Source organism: Pan paniscus, chromosome 1 (genome assembly GCF_029289425.2).
Source record: "Pan paniscus chromosome 1, NHGRI_mPanPan1-v2.0_pri, whole genome shotgun sequence".
Taxonomy (NCBI): Eukaryota; Metazoa; Chordata; class Mammalia; order Primates; family Hominidae; genus Pan; species Pan paniscus.
Window position 1 is genome coordinate 101,579,350 of NC_073249.2, and position 16,526 is coordinate 101,595,875.

General features: G+C 39.7%; 2 pseudogenes; one reads left to right on the forward strand and one right to left on the reverse strand.

The window, feature by feature from the left end:
• LOC117981017 (leucine-rich repeats and immunoglobulin-like domains protein 2) overlaps nucleotides 1-12,986 on the forward strand; it is a 33,958-nt pseudogene extending 20,972 nt beyond the window's left edge.
• LOC117978246 (neuroblastoma breakpoint family member 15-like) overlaps nucleotides 1-16,526 on the reverse strand; it is a 512,107-nt pseudogene that overhangs the window by 421,149 nt on the left and 74,432 nt on the right.

Consider the following 16,526-nt stretch of genomic DNA (forward strand, 5'->3'; position numbering starts at 1 on the left):
AATTTTTTCTTTTGCTATTATCTTGTTTATTTTAGGAATTTAAGTAATAACAGAATAACCACCTTGGAGGCCGGTTGCTTCGATAATTTATCAAGTTCCTTATTAGTGGTAAAGTAAAACCGTAACCGAATTAGCATGATTCCACCTAAGATCTTCAAGCTGCCTCACCTCCCATTCTTGTGAGTAACAAAATAGACGGATTATAAGAAGATAGTTTTTTCTTACAGGGTCTTTTTCTTTTTAATTTAATTACTGTTAGAACATTTTAGCAAACCAATTTCCTGACTGTAAAACTATTTTTGTTAAAGGGAACTTAAAAGAAACAGAATTAAAATTGTGGAAGGTCTTACATTCCAAGGGCTTGACTCCTTAAGATCTTTGAAAATGCAGCGGAATGGAATTAGCAAACTTAAGGATGGAGCATTTTTTGGCTTGAATAACATGGAAGAACTGTAAGTACTCGGGACTAGAGGTGATTATTAGGAAAGTAGTCTGTTTGGGACTTTTCAGTGTCGAATGGCTAGGGTAGTTGTTCTGATTATAGAGATACATTCATTCATTCCCTGGTCACTGATGTGAAGTAAGTGTACATAAAACCTTTAAAGTTTTGTTAGCTAACTGATCAGTTTTGAAATAATTCTTACAAACTTCTCATCTAAAAAGTTTATATATATATATATATATATATATATATATATATATATATTTTTTTTTTTTTTTTTTTGAGATGGAGTCTCACTCTGTTGCCCAGGCTGGAGTGCAATGGTGTGATCTCAGCTCCTGCAACCTCTGCCTCCCAGGTTCAAGTGACTCTCCTGTCTCAGCCTCCTGAGTAGCTGGGATTACAGGTGTGTGCCACCAGGCCTGGCTGATTTTTGTATTTTTAGTAGAGATGGGGTTTCACCATGTTGGTCAGGCTGGTCTCAAACTCCTGACCTCATGATCCACCCACCTTGGCCTCCCAAAGTGCTGTGATTACAGGCATGAGCCACCGTGCCCGGCCAAAAAGTTTATATTCTTAATGTTTTGGCTAATGAAAATTATCAGAATTTATCCAAACAGGTATACTATACCACTTGGCCTGTTGGTTTTGTAGAGCTCCTATTTTAGACAGTCTTACTACCTTCTAGCACTAAATCTCTTTTTTTGTTGTCGTTGTTGAGATAGAGTCTTGCTCTGTTGCCAGGCTGGAGTGCAGTGGCACAGTCTCGGCTCACTGCAACCTCTGCCTCATGGGTTCAAGCGATTCTCCTGCCTCAGCCTCCCGAGTAGCTGGGACTACAGGCGCGCACCACCGTGCCCAGTTAATTTTTGTATTTTTAGTAGAGATGGGGTTTTACCATGTTGGTCAGGGTGGTCTTGATCTTTTGACCTTGTGATCCGCCCACCTCGGCCTCCCAAAGTGCTAGGATTACAGGCGTGAGCCACTGTGCCCGGCCAAGCACTAAATCTTAAATAAGATATTCATTTTTATTGAATAGAATTGGTCAGCTCAGTTGGGTTGAACAAAGGTATATGCTTCTCTGGGAAAAACTTAAGATTTAAAGCTAGTTATTGAACTGCCTTGTTTTGGAACGTATTTTCTTCTCTTTCTCTAATTCTGCAGAGAACTGGAACACAACAACCTTACACGAGTGAACAAGGGGTGGTTGTATGGCTTGCGAATGTTACAGCAGCTCTATGTGAGCCAGAATGCTATTGAAAGAATCAGCCCTGATGCATGGGAGTTCTGCCAAAGACTATCCGAACTGTAAGTGTTGGATAGCATTTCACTGGAGGCAGTTAAGACTAGAGCAGATTGGCATAAATCATTCCCATGGGCAGTAATGAGATGTAACATCCCTCTTTACTAGAAATTTGTAGAAAGCTCTAAATTTACCATGTAGATATAATAAGAATTGTAAGTTGAACCAAATACAATGAATTCCTTACCTTCCACATTTCTTGTTTTCAGTGATTTGTCCTATAACCAGCTGACCCGCCTGGATGAATCTGCCTTTGTGGGTCTGAGCTTATTGGAGAGATTGAATTTAGGAGACAACAGAGTCACTCATATTGCTGATGGTGTATTTAGATTTCTTTCCAATCTTCAGACATTGTAAGTATATCCATTCTCCTTTTTGGTTGTTGTTACTGATTTTTTTAGTACAATAAAGCAAATTAATTAAAACAACTAATCAGTCTGCAAATTCTGTATGCTAACATTTTGTGGTTCTTCTGTCCTATGCCTCAGAGCAAGACAGTCTTATTTGTCTCCATCCCCATAAAAATCCCAAGCCTGTCATAGGCAATTCAGTTTGTAGTTTAATTCTGAGTTAATCCCATAAGCATCAAAGCATGTCTTATTGTGTTAGTTGCTGTGGAATAAAACACAGTTGCTAGTGTCAGGAGAGCAGTCATTTTCTTGTTCCTTTGACTTTGACAATACACCAGAGCTACTAGTTCTCATTCGAAAGGATGCAGGATGTGTAGCGGGAACTGCCGTGGTAGGAGACCAGTTCACTGTTACTGGTTTGCTACATGACTTTGGACAGAAGAAACTAATACTTATTATCTGATATGTGCCAGGTACTTTCAAATACTAGGATGATACTGCTGTTTTCCATATTAGGAGGCTGAGGTTCAGAGAAATTTAAATAATTTTCTCTAAGTCACATAGCTTGTAAATGTTGGGCCAGAATCAGATCCCAGGTCTGTTTGATGCTAAAGCTCATGTCCATTTTATCATACTAACAGAAGAACAAAATCACTTAGCTTTTCCTGGCCATCATTTTTTTTTCTCCTTTATACGGCGAAGGAAGGATATAGGATTAGATGGTTGCTAAAGGCAGTTTCCACGCTAAAATTCTGTGGTTCTCTAAGTTATTCAATTTACAGAATATAAGAATGTGTTTTTATGAACTTTATATATTTATATATAAATATATCTAATTTTAGAATATAATTTTATTAAATGAAGAGGTATTTTAATGAACTATAGTAATCTCAAACACAGAGCAGAATAAAAGAAAACAAAGAGTAATTAGTAGAATTTGTAGATTCTTAAGCTTCCTGAATAGAGGACTTTGTGGTCATTAGGTTTCGAGTTGAAATGGTTCAGAGAAGAGGCAGGTTCCCAACTTGGAGACCTAACCATCAATGAGAGGGAAAACAAGATAATTTTGTGAAGGGTATATACATGCACAGGTGTGTATTTGATTTTTTAAAAAATTCCTTTAGATTTGGCCTTGAAAAATTAAAAGTGATTGTATTTTTCCTTTTCCTATATTATCAGAAGTGAAACTGGATCAATGCAATCTCAGAAACTTAGATGTAGCTGCAGCCTTTTGGCAGTCGAAGGGATGGCAAATAGGTTATTTTAGTATACCACTGATTATTACTTTTAGAATTAAAGTTTAGGGAAGTAATAGCAGAAGTAAATGGTTGTGTAGTGCCACAGAGATAGTTAAGACAGAGTTAGGATCAAATCTGGGGAATTCTGGCTTTAGCCTCATGCTCTTGCCAGGGTAGATACAGTTCTTAATTTGTTGAATGGTTTCTATTTATGCTGTGCTGTGGAGGAGGGGGAAAATCCTGAAGAGTTGAGCCATTGGTTCTTTCATTATTTATTCCTTAGTAAAATAAAATGAGCTTTATTAGCTTTTCACTTAAAGAAAGCTAAGTGAAAACAGGGATCTCCTCTTTACTGCTAATCACACAACTCTACATATCCCTTATAAAGTAGAAAGCTTTGTGCTTTATTATGAGATGACTTAAGGAAGCAAAAGCGATTAAATATTTTTAATTATATGGAAATAATTCTTTTATCATAACATGATGTGGTACAATTGCATTTCCTCTGAGAATGGAACAGTGAATTTTAGGAGATCCATACTTTCCCTTTGAAAGAAAATCTGATGACACGCTAACACATGGGTTTATCATTTTTGCTTCCCATGGGGCATCTTTAATTGCTCTTGAGCAATGAAACTGTATTGATATTACTCTCTGTCAGCCATTGTAAGTTCAAGGTCCCAGAGGAAGGCTTGGGTCACCCAGAAATCCCGTTAATCTGAAATCAGATTTATAAGCCATATACCCTGCATCTTGAAACCCTCCTGCTCTTTTCAGGACCCTGTTTATAATTTTTAATATGCTAACATAATGAAGGGCTCTTTGCTTGGAAGAGTAATACTTTTAGCAGGTTGCTTTATTTACCAAGGCCAGCTTAATTCTTAGCTTATAAGAATCAGTTCTTACGTGTTTATTACAGATATTTCTTAAGAAGCAGAGTTGAGCCTTCATCATAAATAACTGTTAAAGTAAGGGTCAGAATTAGCATGTGCACCTTGACATCACCATACCAGGATACTGCTCAATGTTGTGATGGTTGTATTGACTAATAGAACCTGTCTTTCTCTGACATTTTTGTAGAGACTTAAGAAACAATGAAATTTCATGGGCCATAGAAGATGCTAGTGAAGCCTTTGCTGGACTCACAAGTCTCACTAAACTGTATGTATTATAATATTTATGTATGTCTACATAGGCATGTTTTCAAGAACTGGCTGTAAATATGATTGAATTATGTTTATTTCATATGGCTACAAAGTCTGAGCTTTCTGACACTCTGGGAGCTCTGTGGGGTTTCTTTGTTTGTTTGTTTGTTCGTTTTTTTGAGACTGAGTCTCACTCTGTATCCCAGGCTGGGATGCAGTGGCGCGATCTCGGCTCACTACAACCTCTGCCTCCTAGGTCCTGGTTCAAGCAATTCTCCTGCCTCAGCCTCCTGAGTAGCTTGGATTACAAGCGCATGCCACCACGCCCAGCTAATTTTTGTATTTTTAGTAGAGACAGGGTTTCACCATCTTGGCCAGGCTGGTCTTGAACTCCTGACCTCGTGATCTGCCTGCTTCAGCCTCCCAAAGTGCCCAGATTATAGGTATGAGCCACTGAACTTGGCTGGTTTTTTTCTTTTTCTTTTTTTTTTTTTTGAGACAGGGTCTTGCTCTGTCACCCAGGCTGGAGTGCTGTGGTGCAATCACAGCTCACAGCAGCTTCAACCTCCTAGGCTCAAGTGATCTCCCACCTTGGCCTCCTAAGGAGCTAGGACTAAAGGTGTGTATCACCATGCCTAGCTAATTAAAATTTTTTTTTTGTAGAGACAGAGTCTCACTATATTGCCCAGGCTGGTGGTGAACTCCTGGGCTCGAGTGATCCTCCCACCTTGGCCTCCCAAAGTGCTGGGATTATAGGCATGAGCCCCCATGCCCAGCTAGTTTTTTTGTTTTTGTGTTTTTTTTTTGTTGTTGTCGGGGCACTTTTTATTGAAAAAGCATTCCTGTGGACACTTAAAGAGAAGTTATTTATGGAAGTAGAATTTCTATTCAAGTAAAAGGAATGCATTGAGAAAGTAGAGTAATGTGTTGGTAATCTGTTTAATTTGTAGTTTGTTTAATTGTAGGAGATTTATGAGTAATTTATCTAGCAGAAGTAGAGCATTCTCTCACATAAGATTTTAGATCTTTTCCCGTGAGAAGAATTTCTCCAAAGGTTCACACTTGTCTGAATTTCTTTCATCTGACAATCTTTTGCTCTGAATGGAGACATGAGGAATATAATGAATTTAACATCTGAAAATTACCAGTTTATCAGTGGTCAAGATGGTTGTTCACCTCATTGAGCTTTAACATCTTGATAGACACTTTTATGCTATGTTTTGCATTGATTAATAATTAAATTTCATAACTTTCTTAAAAATGCACGTTCTCATCAAATTGTACACATTAAATATGTGTAGTTTTTAGTATATCAATTGTACCTCAGTAAAGCTGTGAAGTATATAAAAAAGTACGCTAGGCTTATTTTCACTTTTTATAGGTAAATGTTTAATGAATTTAATTTTGTTTAGTGGAGAGCTTTCTTAGAAAGATCTGTTTATATTTCAGAATCTTACAAGGAAACCAGATTAAGTCAATTACAAAGAAAGCATTCATTGGTCTTGAATCCCTTGAGCATCTGTAAGTATTTTGCATACATTTTGCTTACTCTATAAATAATCTTTGCTATTAGCAGAGGTTTTCATGACCATGTAAAGTGTTTATGTAACTTGATATAGAAATGGTGACTGATAATGTTTCATTTCTCTTTATTTCAGAGATTTGAACAATAATGCTATAATATCTATCCAAGAAAATGCTTTTTCTCAGACTCATTTAAAAGAACTGTAAGTAACTTGTCTTTTTAAAATCACCAGTTGGATCATTGTTCCTGCTTGTTGTGCTTAAAGTGTGATGGGAGTGACCCAAGTTATTTCCAAAAGCACACAGTTCAGGCAGGAAAAAAGAAAGTATTAATACTCAGTTATTTAAGCGGCTGGAGGTAATTTTAAAATAGCCAACATTGAAAAGCCCAGAGTGTGTGGCACCAAGACCTTCTGTTTTGCCTGTTCTACCAATGCTTATAATTAGGAGACCTCAGCACTGCTCCTTATGCTTTATGTATACCCTACTGTTCCTTTTTGGATTATCAGAAACATGTGTTACCAGTTCTTAACACCTTGTGTGGGTTACAATAAAGGTATTATGTGATTTTGTTTTAGTTTCCGAGGTGATTTAACAGTTAGTATAATTGTCAGAGACGGTTCTCTAACCTGTTCAAACTACTAAAATGTCAAAATAGACAAGTGTGTGTATGTATCATTTTATACCCTTTTTCATTGATGAGTTTTAAAAATTGTTCTTACTGGTTTCGAGATTTCCCTAGGGGATTGGAGGTTAGTTGGGCATTGGTATTATTTATATTTATATATTTTTATACTTTTTTGGAGACAGTCTTACTCTATCCCCTAGGCTGGAGTGCAGTGGTGCGATCTCGGCCCACTGCAACCTCTGCCTCCTGGGTTCAAGCGGTTCTCACCTCAGCCTCCTGAGTAGCTGGGATTACAGGCGCCTGCCACCACACCCGGCTAATGTTTGTATTTTTAGTAGAGACAGGGTTTCGCCATGTTGGCCAGCTGGTCTCGAACTCCTGACCTCAGGTGATCTGTCTGCTTCAGCCTCCCAAAGTGTTGGGATTACAGGCGTGAGCCACCGGTCCCACCTGGTATTATTTTTAAACTCTATTGATTCAAATATGCAGTCAGGGGTAAGAACCACTAGATTATAGAAATTATTTTGCCTTGCCTGGGAAGCTACTCAAAGGATACTCTGTGGAGCAGAACTGGTTGATGAGAAGATAAGGATAGAAATGCAGAATAAGCCTTTAGAAACTTTTAGAACAATTTGACATTACTGTGACACTTTTGTTGTAGTTTATAAAAGTATTAGTCTGCTGTGGATTGGAAATTTAAAAGACTGGTCCTTACCATGGATAATTTGAGATGCACTGGAAATGTGTGAGTTTTCAAACTGCCTAGGTTCAAATCCTTACTCCATTCCTTACAACTGTGTGATAATGGGCAAACTGTTAGCCTACGACTCAGTTTCTGTTCCCAGAATGGGAATAGCACCTCCCTCAGGGTTATGTGAAGATAAAGTGAGATAACTTGTTTACTCAAATATTTATTCATAATCTGCTATGTAGGATACTGTTCTGGATGATGAAAACATTAGTGCACAAGACAGAGTCTCTGTACTCATAGCATATTACAGTAAATCCTAGTGAGGAAGATAAATAATAGACCAGTAGATATATAATATCTCATCAGGTAACAACTGAAGAAAAAAAAAACTAAGTCAAAGGTATGAAGAGTGGTGGGGATTGCTATTTTAGATAAAGCAGTGAGGGGAAACTCTTTTGAAGATACAGCATTTGAACCAGGACCTTAATGAAACGGCAAACCATGTGAACACTGGGTGAATGGCTTTCCAGGCACAAGGAGTAGGAAGTAAAATGAGTTTAGAGAGTTAAGCAGAGTAGAATAATTAAATATCTACAATTTTTTTGATATTAATCATCTTATTTCTCATTAGTCGTTCTCTTCATTTGTTCCAGTATTTTTTTTTTAATTTAATTTTTTTTTTGAGATGCAATCTCGCTCTTGCCCAGGCAGGAGTCCAGTGGTGCCATCTCAGCTCACTGCAACCTCTGCCTCCCGGGTTCAAGTGATTCTCCTGCCTCAGCCCCCTGAGTAGCTGGGACTACAGGCGCCCCCCACCACGCCCAGTTAATTTTTTTGTATTTTCAGTAGAGATGAGGTTTCACTGTGTTAGCCAGGATGGTCTCAATCTCCTGACCGCGCCACCCGCCTCGGCCTCCCAAAGTGCTGGGATTACAGGCATGAGCCACCGCGCCTGGCCTGTCAAGATATATTTTTTTTTTTACCCCAAACTGCTTTGTTCTAACCTACCTTTTTTGTTGTTCTTGAAAAGCATATCGAATTTACAGTTTTAATAGGTCCAACAATAAAATTATGTTCATATTTTTCTTTTTAAAGAGAGAGTTAGGAGGCAGATCATAATAGACCACGAGGAATTAGGATTTTTGCTTTCTTGTGTGCATTAGGAAACTGGAGGGTTTTGAGAAAATGCTCAGCACAGAGCTTGGCACAGAGTAGAAGCTGAGTAATGTTAACAATAAAAACTAAAATTAAAATGTTATGAAAATCATCATTAGTTATTTTCTGCCAGATTTTTAAAGTAGATATTTTGATCTGTTGAGATATTTTGAGTTATTTCTCATAGGCTTAGTTTAATTATAAGTTGTGACTTACTACAAATTAGTATACTCCGCCCCCATCCTTTTTTTTTTTTGCCAGTGATAACCTGAGAGCTGGCAAGAAAGTTTTAACTGTTACAAGAACTCAGTTTAACATAAAATTTAAACAGTAGGTCAAAGCAAATATTGCAGTCTCAATCTTCAGAGAGTCATTTAGTAATTTGAGAGTTGTCACAAAGATTCTTTGCTTAACCAACCCGTAGGCAAGCCCTTAAACCTTCTCCTAGGCCTAGCTGTGTAAAATCCAATTTTAGCACAAACCCTGTAAAACCAGTTTAGCAAGAACTCTTCCTCATTGTAGACCATTCCCAGGTGATGTCTGATCACCCTGGCCTGTCTTCAGCAAGAATCCTGTTAGGGTTTAGCCAGAGTCTTCCTTACTCTGGATGTTATTTTTTAGTAATTTCACATCCACTGAGTGGGATGAAAGCAAACCCACCTTGCTCCTTGGCTATACTTGCCCTTGCTGTTTCCCTACTGTCTCTCCCTCACTGAGTCGAACCCAGTCTCTCTCCCCAGCTGCAACATCACATTGCCGTGGTCCCTATATCTATTGAGATGATCCTGAATAACATCTACCTTACCATGCTTTAACAAGTATCACTGAGTAATTTTTTATTTAACAGTTACGGTGCTGTGACTCCGATAGGATCAGATTCATCATTGGACCCCCAGACCTCTCACCCAGGACCCCAAGTGTGCACCTTTGAAGCCATTGTCTTCACTCCTGACTGATAGATCGGGGATCCAATGGTGAGTCAGACTAACGAACCATTGCTCCGGACAAACATCTGTTGAAGCTGGTAAGGAAAGATTTCGATTCTCAAGATTGTGAATATATTCTCTGGAGTTGGGCTAGAGGCCAGACTTCTTTTGAAAGGTACCTCCTGGGCTTGAAGGTCTTCTTCCTGGCTCTCTTTCCTGAGTGGGGTTTATTCCCTGACTCCCTGGACTAAAAGTCCTTGAAACTCTGTGAGGCTACTCTGTTGTCTCTAATGGATCCTACTTCTCCCATGGCAATTTCTCTGGCATCTGAATCCCCTCTGTTTGAGCCCCTGCTAACTATATTGCTCCACCACTGGTTCTGTCCACCTCCTCCTTGTTGGACCTTTATTGGCCTGTTTGGAATACTTAAGATCTCCCCAGACCGCATCCTGTAAGCTGTCTTTCTTCCCATTGCTACTGCTCCTTATTCCTCCTCTTACCACCTTTAATGTTCCTTCCAGTTCCCTTGAGCCCTTTGATATGACTCCCTTCAAATTCTTACATCCTCCATCCATCTGTCCACCCACTGCTAGACTTTTTCCTTCTCATTCTGGACTCTTTGTCACTGGGACTGTAGGCCCCCCACCCTTCCTGGGGATCTCTCAGGGGACTTGGGGACTCCCAAAAGTAATGACTTGGGTTGAAAAGGAAAAAGAACAATTGGAAATAGACTAAGTATTTTATCTACACTCAGATGGGCTTTGGAGATATCCAGACAGCCCCTAGATGTCTCTTCAGCCTCCATAAGATTACACATCATGGCAAAATAAAAGTTTTTTTTTTTTGAGATGGAGTCTCCCTCTGTCACATAGGCTGGAGTGCAGTGGCACGATCTCAGCTCACTGCAGCCTCTGCTTTCCGGGTTCAAGCAGTTCTGCCTCAGCCTCCTGAATAGCTGGGATTACAGGCGCCCACCACCACACCCAGCTAATTTTTGTATCTTTAGAAAAGAGGAGTGACCTCGTCCAATTTATGTTTTCTTAGGTATAATATAAGCTGGACTCAAAAGACCTGGGCTCATATCCTAACTCTACCATTTATTTTAGACGTGATACTGAATGCCTCCAAAATCTCAGTTTCCATTTCTAGAAAATGGAATTGAAAATGCCTACCTCAACCGGGCGCGGTGGCTCATGTCTGTAATCCCAGTACTTTGGGAGGCCGAGGCGGGCAGATCACGAGGTCATGAGTTCGAGACCAGCCTGGCCAAGATGGTGAAACCCTGTCTCTACTAAAAATACAAAAATTAACCAGGCGTGGTGGCATGTGCCTGTAATCCCAGCTACTCAGGTGGCTGAGGCAGGAGAATTGCTTGAACCCGGGAGGTGGAGGTTGCGGTGAGCTGAGATCTCACCACTGCACTCCAGCCTGGGTGACAGAGCAAGACTCTGTCTCAAAAAATAAATAAATAAATAAATAAAGTATTTAGCCCAGTGCCTGGCCACAGACGAAACTTAATTCACAGTAGCTTCCTTCACTTCTATGTCTTTTGCTTCTTTCCATTCTTCATATACTAACCAAATCCTGACCACAAGTACTTAACAGAGTATACGGTATTCTCTCAACAAATGTGTGGATAGATTATACTAAAATATTGCTAGTGGTTGTCTTTGAGTAGTGAGGATTTGAGGAGCTTTCTCTCCTTCTTGGTTTAGTGGCACTTTCTAATTTTCTACTATAATTATATAACTTTAATGGAAAGCATTTTAAAATTTATATGCAAGTTTTTCATACACCTCCTATTATTGATGCAAAGCCTTGTGGGGAATACCAAAAAGTATAGAGAGATTTTAATAAATGTTGACCTAAAAAGTATTATAAATATGACTTTTAAAGTAACCAAAAGCAACCAACAATTCTCAGTAAAAAAGTTGCATTAGAGCCAGGTGTGGTGGCTCATGCCTGTAATCCCAGATACTCAGAAAGCTCAGGTGGGAGGATCCTCTGAGTCCAGGAGTTAGAGACCAGTCTGGGCAACACAGCAAGTTCCTGTCTCACAACACAGTTGCATTAAAGTTCCTGCAATAGCAGTTTGTTCAAACCAACTGTTAGAGAAAAAATTACTCAATGAAACTTGTTAAAGCATTATAAAAGCATAGTAATCTTTGCCAGTGCCCCTCTTGTTTAATAACAATATGTCAACTTTGAACAGTTGAACAATGTAAGTCAATTTTTTTCATTCTTAAAATTGAAACTTTGCCAGGCGTGGTGGCTCACGCCTGTAATCCCAGCACTCTGGGAGGCCAAGGCAGGTGGATCACGAGGTCAAGAGATCAAGACCATCCTGGCCAATATGGTGAAACCCCGTCTCTACTAAAAATACAAAAATTAGCTGGGCGTGGTGGCACGCACTTGTAGTCCCAGCTATTTGGGAGGCTGAGGCAGGAGAATCGCTTGAACCCGGGAGGCAGAGGTTGCAGTGGGCCGAGATTGCGCCACTGCACTCCAGCCTGGGCAACAGAGCGAGACTCTGTCTCAAAAAAAAAAAAAGAGTTAAAATTGAAATTTCTGTGGAATCAGATCTTATTTAATGATACTTTTGAAGTCATAAGTTTTTTTTAGCATGCAGTTTCCTTGATAGCTTTGTAGATGTTGGTTTGGGAACATTTTTGAGATGGACTCTCACTCTGTCATGCAGGCTGGAGTGCAGTGGTGTGATCTCAGCTCACTGCAACCTTCGCCTCCTAGTTTCAAGTGATTCTCCTGCCTCAGCCTCCCAGGGAAGCATCATTTAGCTTCATAAGTGAGAGAGTCATAGTAAATACCAGGTTCTAAAATACGAAGTTCAAAGAAGGTTTGTGGCCTTCTGCTTTCCCTAGTTCCAGCTGATGATTAAGTGTATCATGCATCCTAGAAGACAGAGTCATCAGTGTGCTCCAAATACTCTGAGGTCCTGGAAGAAAAGGTGTTCTCAAAACCATATTCACTCTTGGCTGGGTGCTGTGGCTCAGGCTTGTAGTCCCAGCACTTTGGGAGGCCAAGGTGGGAGGATAGCTTGAGGCCAGGAATTTGAAGCTGCAGTGAGCTATGATTGCGCCAGTGTACTCCCGCCTGGACAGCAGAGCAAGACCCTATCTCTAAAGTTTGTTTTTGTTTTTTTAAATTTATAAAACTATATTCACTCTCAGTCAGAGAGCCTGTCTTCACAAAGAAATGGAACATTAGGGGGTGTCTTGCCTACTAGATTCTTTCATGCCTATTTGTATGCATATATGTGTCTTTGTTCCCTTGCCCACTTTTTCTTGGTGATTTTTCTGGAAACAGAGATGCCATCTTTTCTGAAAACGCCAATGGATCTGACTATTCGCACTGGTGCCATGGCCAGATTAGAATGTGCTGCAGAGGGACACCCTGCACCTCAGATTTCCTGGCAGAAAGATGGTGGTACTGACTTTCCTGCGGCTCGAGAAAGACGCATGCACGTCATGCCCGAGGATGACGTCTTCTTTATTGCCAATGTGAAAATAGAAGATATGGGAATCTATAGCTGCATGGCACAAAATACAGCAGGAGGTCTCTCAGCAAATGCTTCCCTAACAGTGTTAGGTACGTTTACTGCTCTGTGGGTCCCTGCTTTTGTTGGAGTCTTTGGGAGCTACTCTTGGTCTTAATGAGCAAGAAAAATAAGTTTGAGATTACCTCTGTGAGTCTCAGATCTTTATCTTATTTCACAGTTTTATGCAAGGTTATGTCAGTCTAGGAATTAGTGGGTCAGATAACTGAAATGTGGGAAAATACATAGGGCAAAATTAGGTAGGCATCCTTGTCACAATAATTGAAAGTTCAAATTCCTTTATCAGCTTATCTTTTTAAGTCCCTCTCTGTAAGGTTTCTGTTTCATGTAGGTGTGTTTACTATTCAGTGAGTTTGCATTGAGAGTTCCACTGTTCTTTTAGGAGTATCCCAGCCATTTGATGCTGCTTCACTTATTGCTTGATAGGAACCTAAGATTATTTAACTGTTTGCTCCTAGTTCATTTTCAAAAAAAATTTAATACAAAAAAAAAAAAAAGATGTGTTTTCTGGTTAGAGTTTCTGCTTTCCTTTTCAGTGTGTTCTTCTTAACCCTATTTCTGGTAAAATGCCTTTTTTTCCTAAAAATTTTCCCCTGCTAGCCTGGGTTTTTTTTGTTGTTGTTGTTTGTTTGTTTTGTTTTTTCTTCCTTATTACAATACTTTTCTTCATGGAACTGAAATCCAGGGTAAATTCTACTTTCCAGTTCTCTATTTTCCTAGATGTCAGTTATTATTATTATTATTTTTAAGTTTGTTGGTTTGTCTTGTTTACTTGTATAACCAGAAAAATAAGAAGTCATTTATTTATTTATTTATTTATTTATTTATTTATTTATTTATTTATTTTGAGACAGAGTCTCATTCTGTTGCCCAGGCTGGAATGCAGTGGCGCAATCTCGGCTCAGAGCAACCTCCACTTCCCGGGTTCAAGTGATTCTCCTGCCTCAGCCTCCTGAGTAGCTGGTACTACAGGCATGTACCACTGCACCCAGCTAATTTTTGTATTTTTTTTAGAGACGGGGTTTCATCATGTTGGTCAGGCTGGTCTCGAACTCCTGACCTCATGATCCGCCTGCCTCAGTCTTAGAAAAATAAGTCATTTATTGTCTTAAGATGTTAAGATATACAGAAAATTAGGAAAAGGGGAGGAAAGTCACTCAAATACTTAAGGATTTTAGCATATTCTAGACTTTCCCCTCTCACTTTTATGTAGTCAAATATACCTACATTTTTTTCATTTACTATTGTACCACAAGTTGCCTTGTTATTAAAGTCTTTGTAAAAGATCATGTGACTATAATTTACTTAATCATTTTTCTGCTAGATTTAAAAATATTTTTCTTTATTCTTTAAAGTTACACATTTTGCAGTAAACATCTTTGCGTATAAATCTTTGAATTTCTTTTTTTTTTTAAGTTATTTTAAATCTTTTTTAATGGGTCACCCCTGCTCACCCCCTCCAGCTATTGCAGCTGCCCTGAACTTCTTTCTTAGGATAGCTTGCCTAAGCTGGAATTATCGAGAAAAGATTGAGGCTTTTTTCAGGATTTTGTTCTGAAACATTAACTTCTAATCCTCCCATGAGTATATAAAATTACTCATTTTATTATACCCCCATTGGTCTAATTCAGTAGGAATTAGGGAATAAAATTGCCTAACTTTTCATTTTTTTTAAAAATGTTTTCCTATTAGAGACACCCTCATTTATTAGACCCCTGGAGGATAAGACAGTAACCCGAGGTGGAACTGCGGTGTTACAGTGCATAGCTGGAGGGAGTCCTGCCCCTCGTCTCAACTGGACTAAAGATGATGGGCCTTTGCTGGTGACAGAACGACATTTCTTTGCTGCAGCCAATCAGCTTCTCATCATTGTAGATGCCGGGCTAGAAGATGCTGGGAAATATACCTGCATTATGTCTAACACCCTTGGGACAGAACGTGGCCACATGTACCTAAATGTCATTTCATCCCCCAATTGTGACTCTTCCCAGAGTAGCATTGGGCATGAAGATGATGGCTGGACCACAGTTGGCATTGTCATCATTGTTGTGGTCTGCTGTGTTGTTGGCACTTCTTTGATCTGGGTCATTGTTATTTACCACATGAGAAGGAAAAATGAAGACTATAGTATCACAAACACAGGTAAGTGTACCCACATGACACCTATGGCTTGTACTTCAGTCAAGAATGTAGTATAGGATTAATTGTACAATATAAAAAACTGAGAGCTGGTCATAGTAGCACATGCCTGTACTCCCAGCTACTCAGGAGGATGAGGTGGGAGGACTGCTTGAGCCCAGGAGTTCAAGGCCCACCTGGGCAACATAGCGAGACCTCATCTTCCCCCTCAAAAAACTGAAGAGCTGTGATACATTACCTGATATGTGATAGAAGGGAGTTTTTGTTGTTAAAATGTTCAACTTCTTTGATATAACAGAACCTCTTTGAGGAATAGGTTCATAACAGAACCTCTTTGAGGAAAGAATTTTGTTTATCTGAGATAGGGTGTTACTGTAATGCCCAGGTCAGAGTGTATCGGTACATTCATGGCTCACTGCAGCGTTGACTTCCCAGGCTCAGGTGATTCTCCCATCTCGGCCTTCTGAGAAGCGGGGACTATAGGCATGTGCCACCGCGCCTGACTAAGTTTTTATATTTTTAGTAGAGTCGGGTTTTGCCATGTTGCCCAAGCTGATCTCAAACTCCTGGGCTCTAGCAGTTTGTCCACCTTGGCCTCTCAAAGTGCTGGGATTACAGGCATGAGCCACTGCGTCTGACCAATTTTAAGAATTTGTAAATACTTTTTTTTTTTTTTTTTTTGAGATAGAATCTCGCTCTGTTGCCAGGCTGGAGTGCAGCGGCATGATCTTGGCTCAATGCAACTTCCACTTCCCGGGTTCAAGCGATTCTCCTGACTCAGCCTCCCGAGTAGCTGGGACTACAGGCGTGTGCCACCATGCCCAGCTAATTTTTGTATTTTTAGTTGAGACGGGGTTTCACCATGTTGACCAGGATGGTCTCAATCTTTTGACCTTGTGATCCACCCACCTTGGCCTCCCAGAGGGCTGGGATTACAAGTGTGAGCCACCACGCCCGGCCAAACTTTACTTCTAAAAACGCATGACAGATGCATTCTCTTTAATGTCTAAGGCTCCTTTTCATCATAATTTTGCTGTAAGGAAGAGTGGAGCCCTTGTGATTGAGATCAGTCTCTTTTTTTCCCTTGAATATCAAACTGGATCATTGAGGTCAGTCTTTTACACCTCTCACCCTGGAATCCTGCAAGAAAAGAAATCTAGGCAGATAGATTATGAAAGCGTGGCAGTAGATAAGATTTCAACCTTTAGGTTTTGTTTCTTTCAATGAAACTTTTAAAGTGAAGCTTTGAGAAGAGTTCTAGTGAGAAATAGTTTTAGGGGAAGTACCAAGAGCTGTTGCGGTCCTAGGTACGTACAGTTTTTCTTGCTAATAGTATCAAAGTGGAACACATTTGCAAAATAGTCTTCTGAGTGTTGGCTTCAACTGCCTACCTTTGAGAGTTAAAAATGTC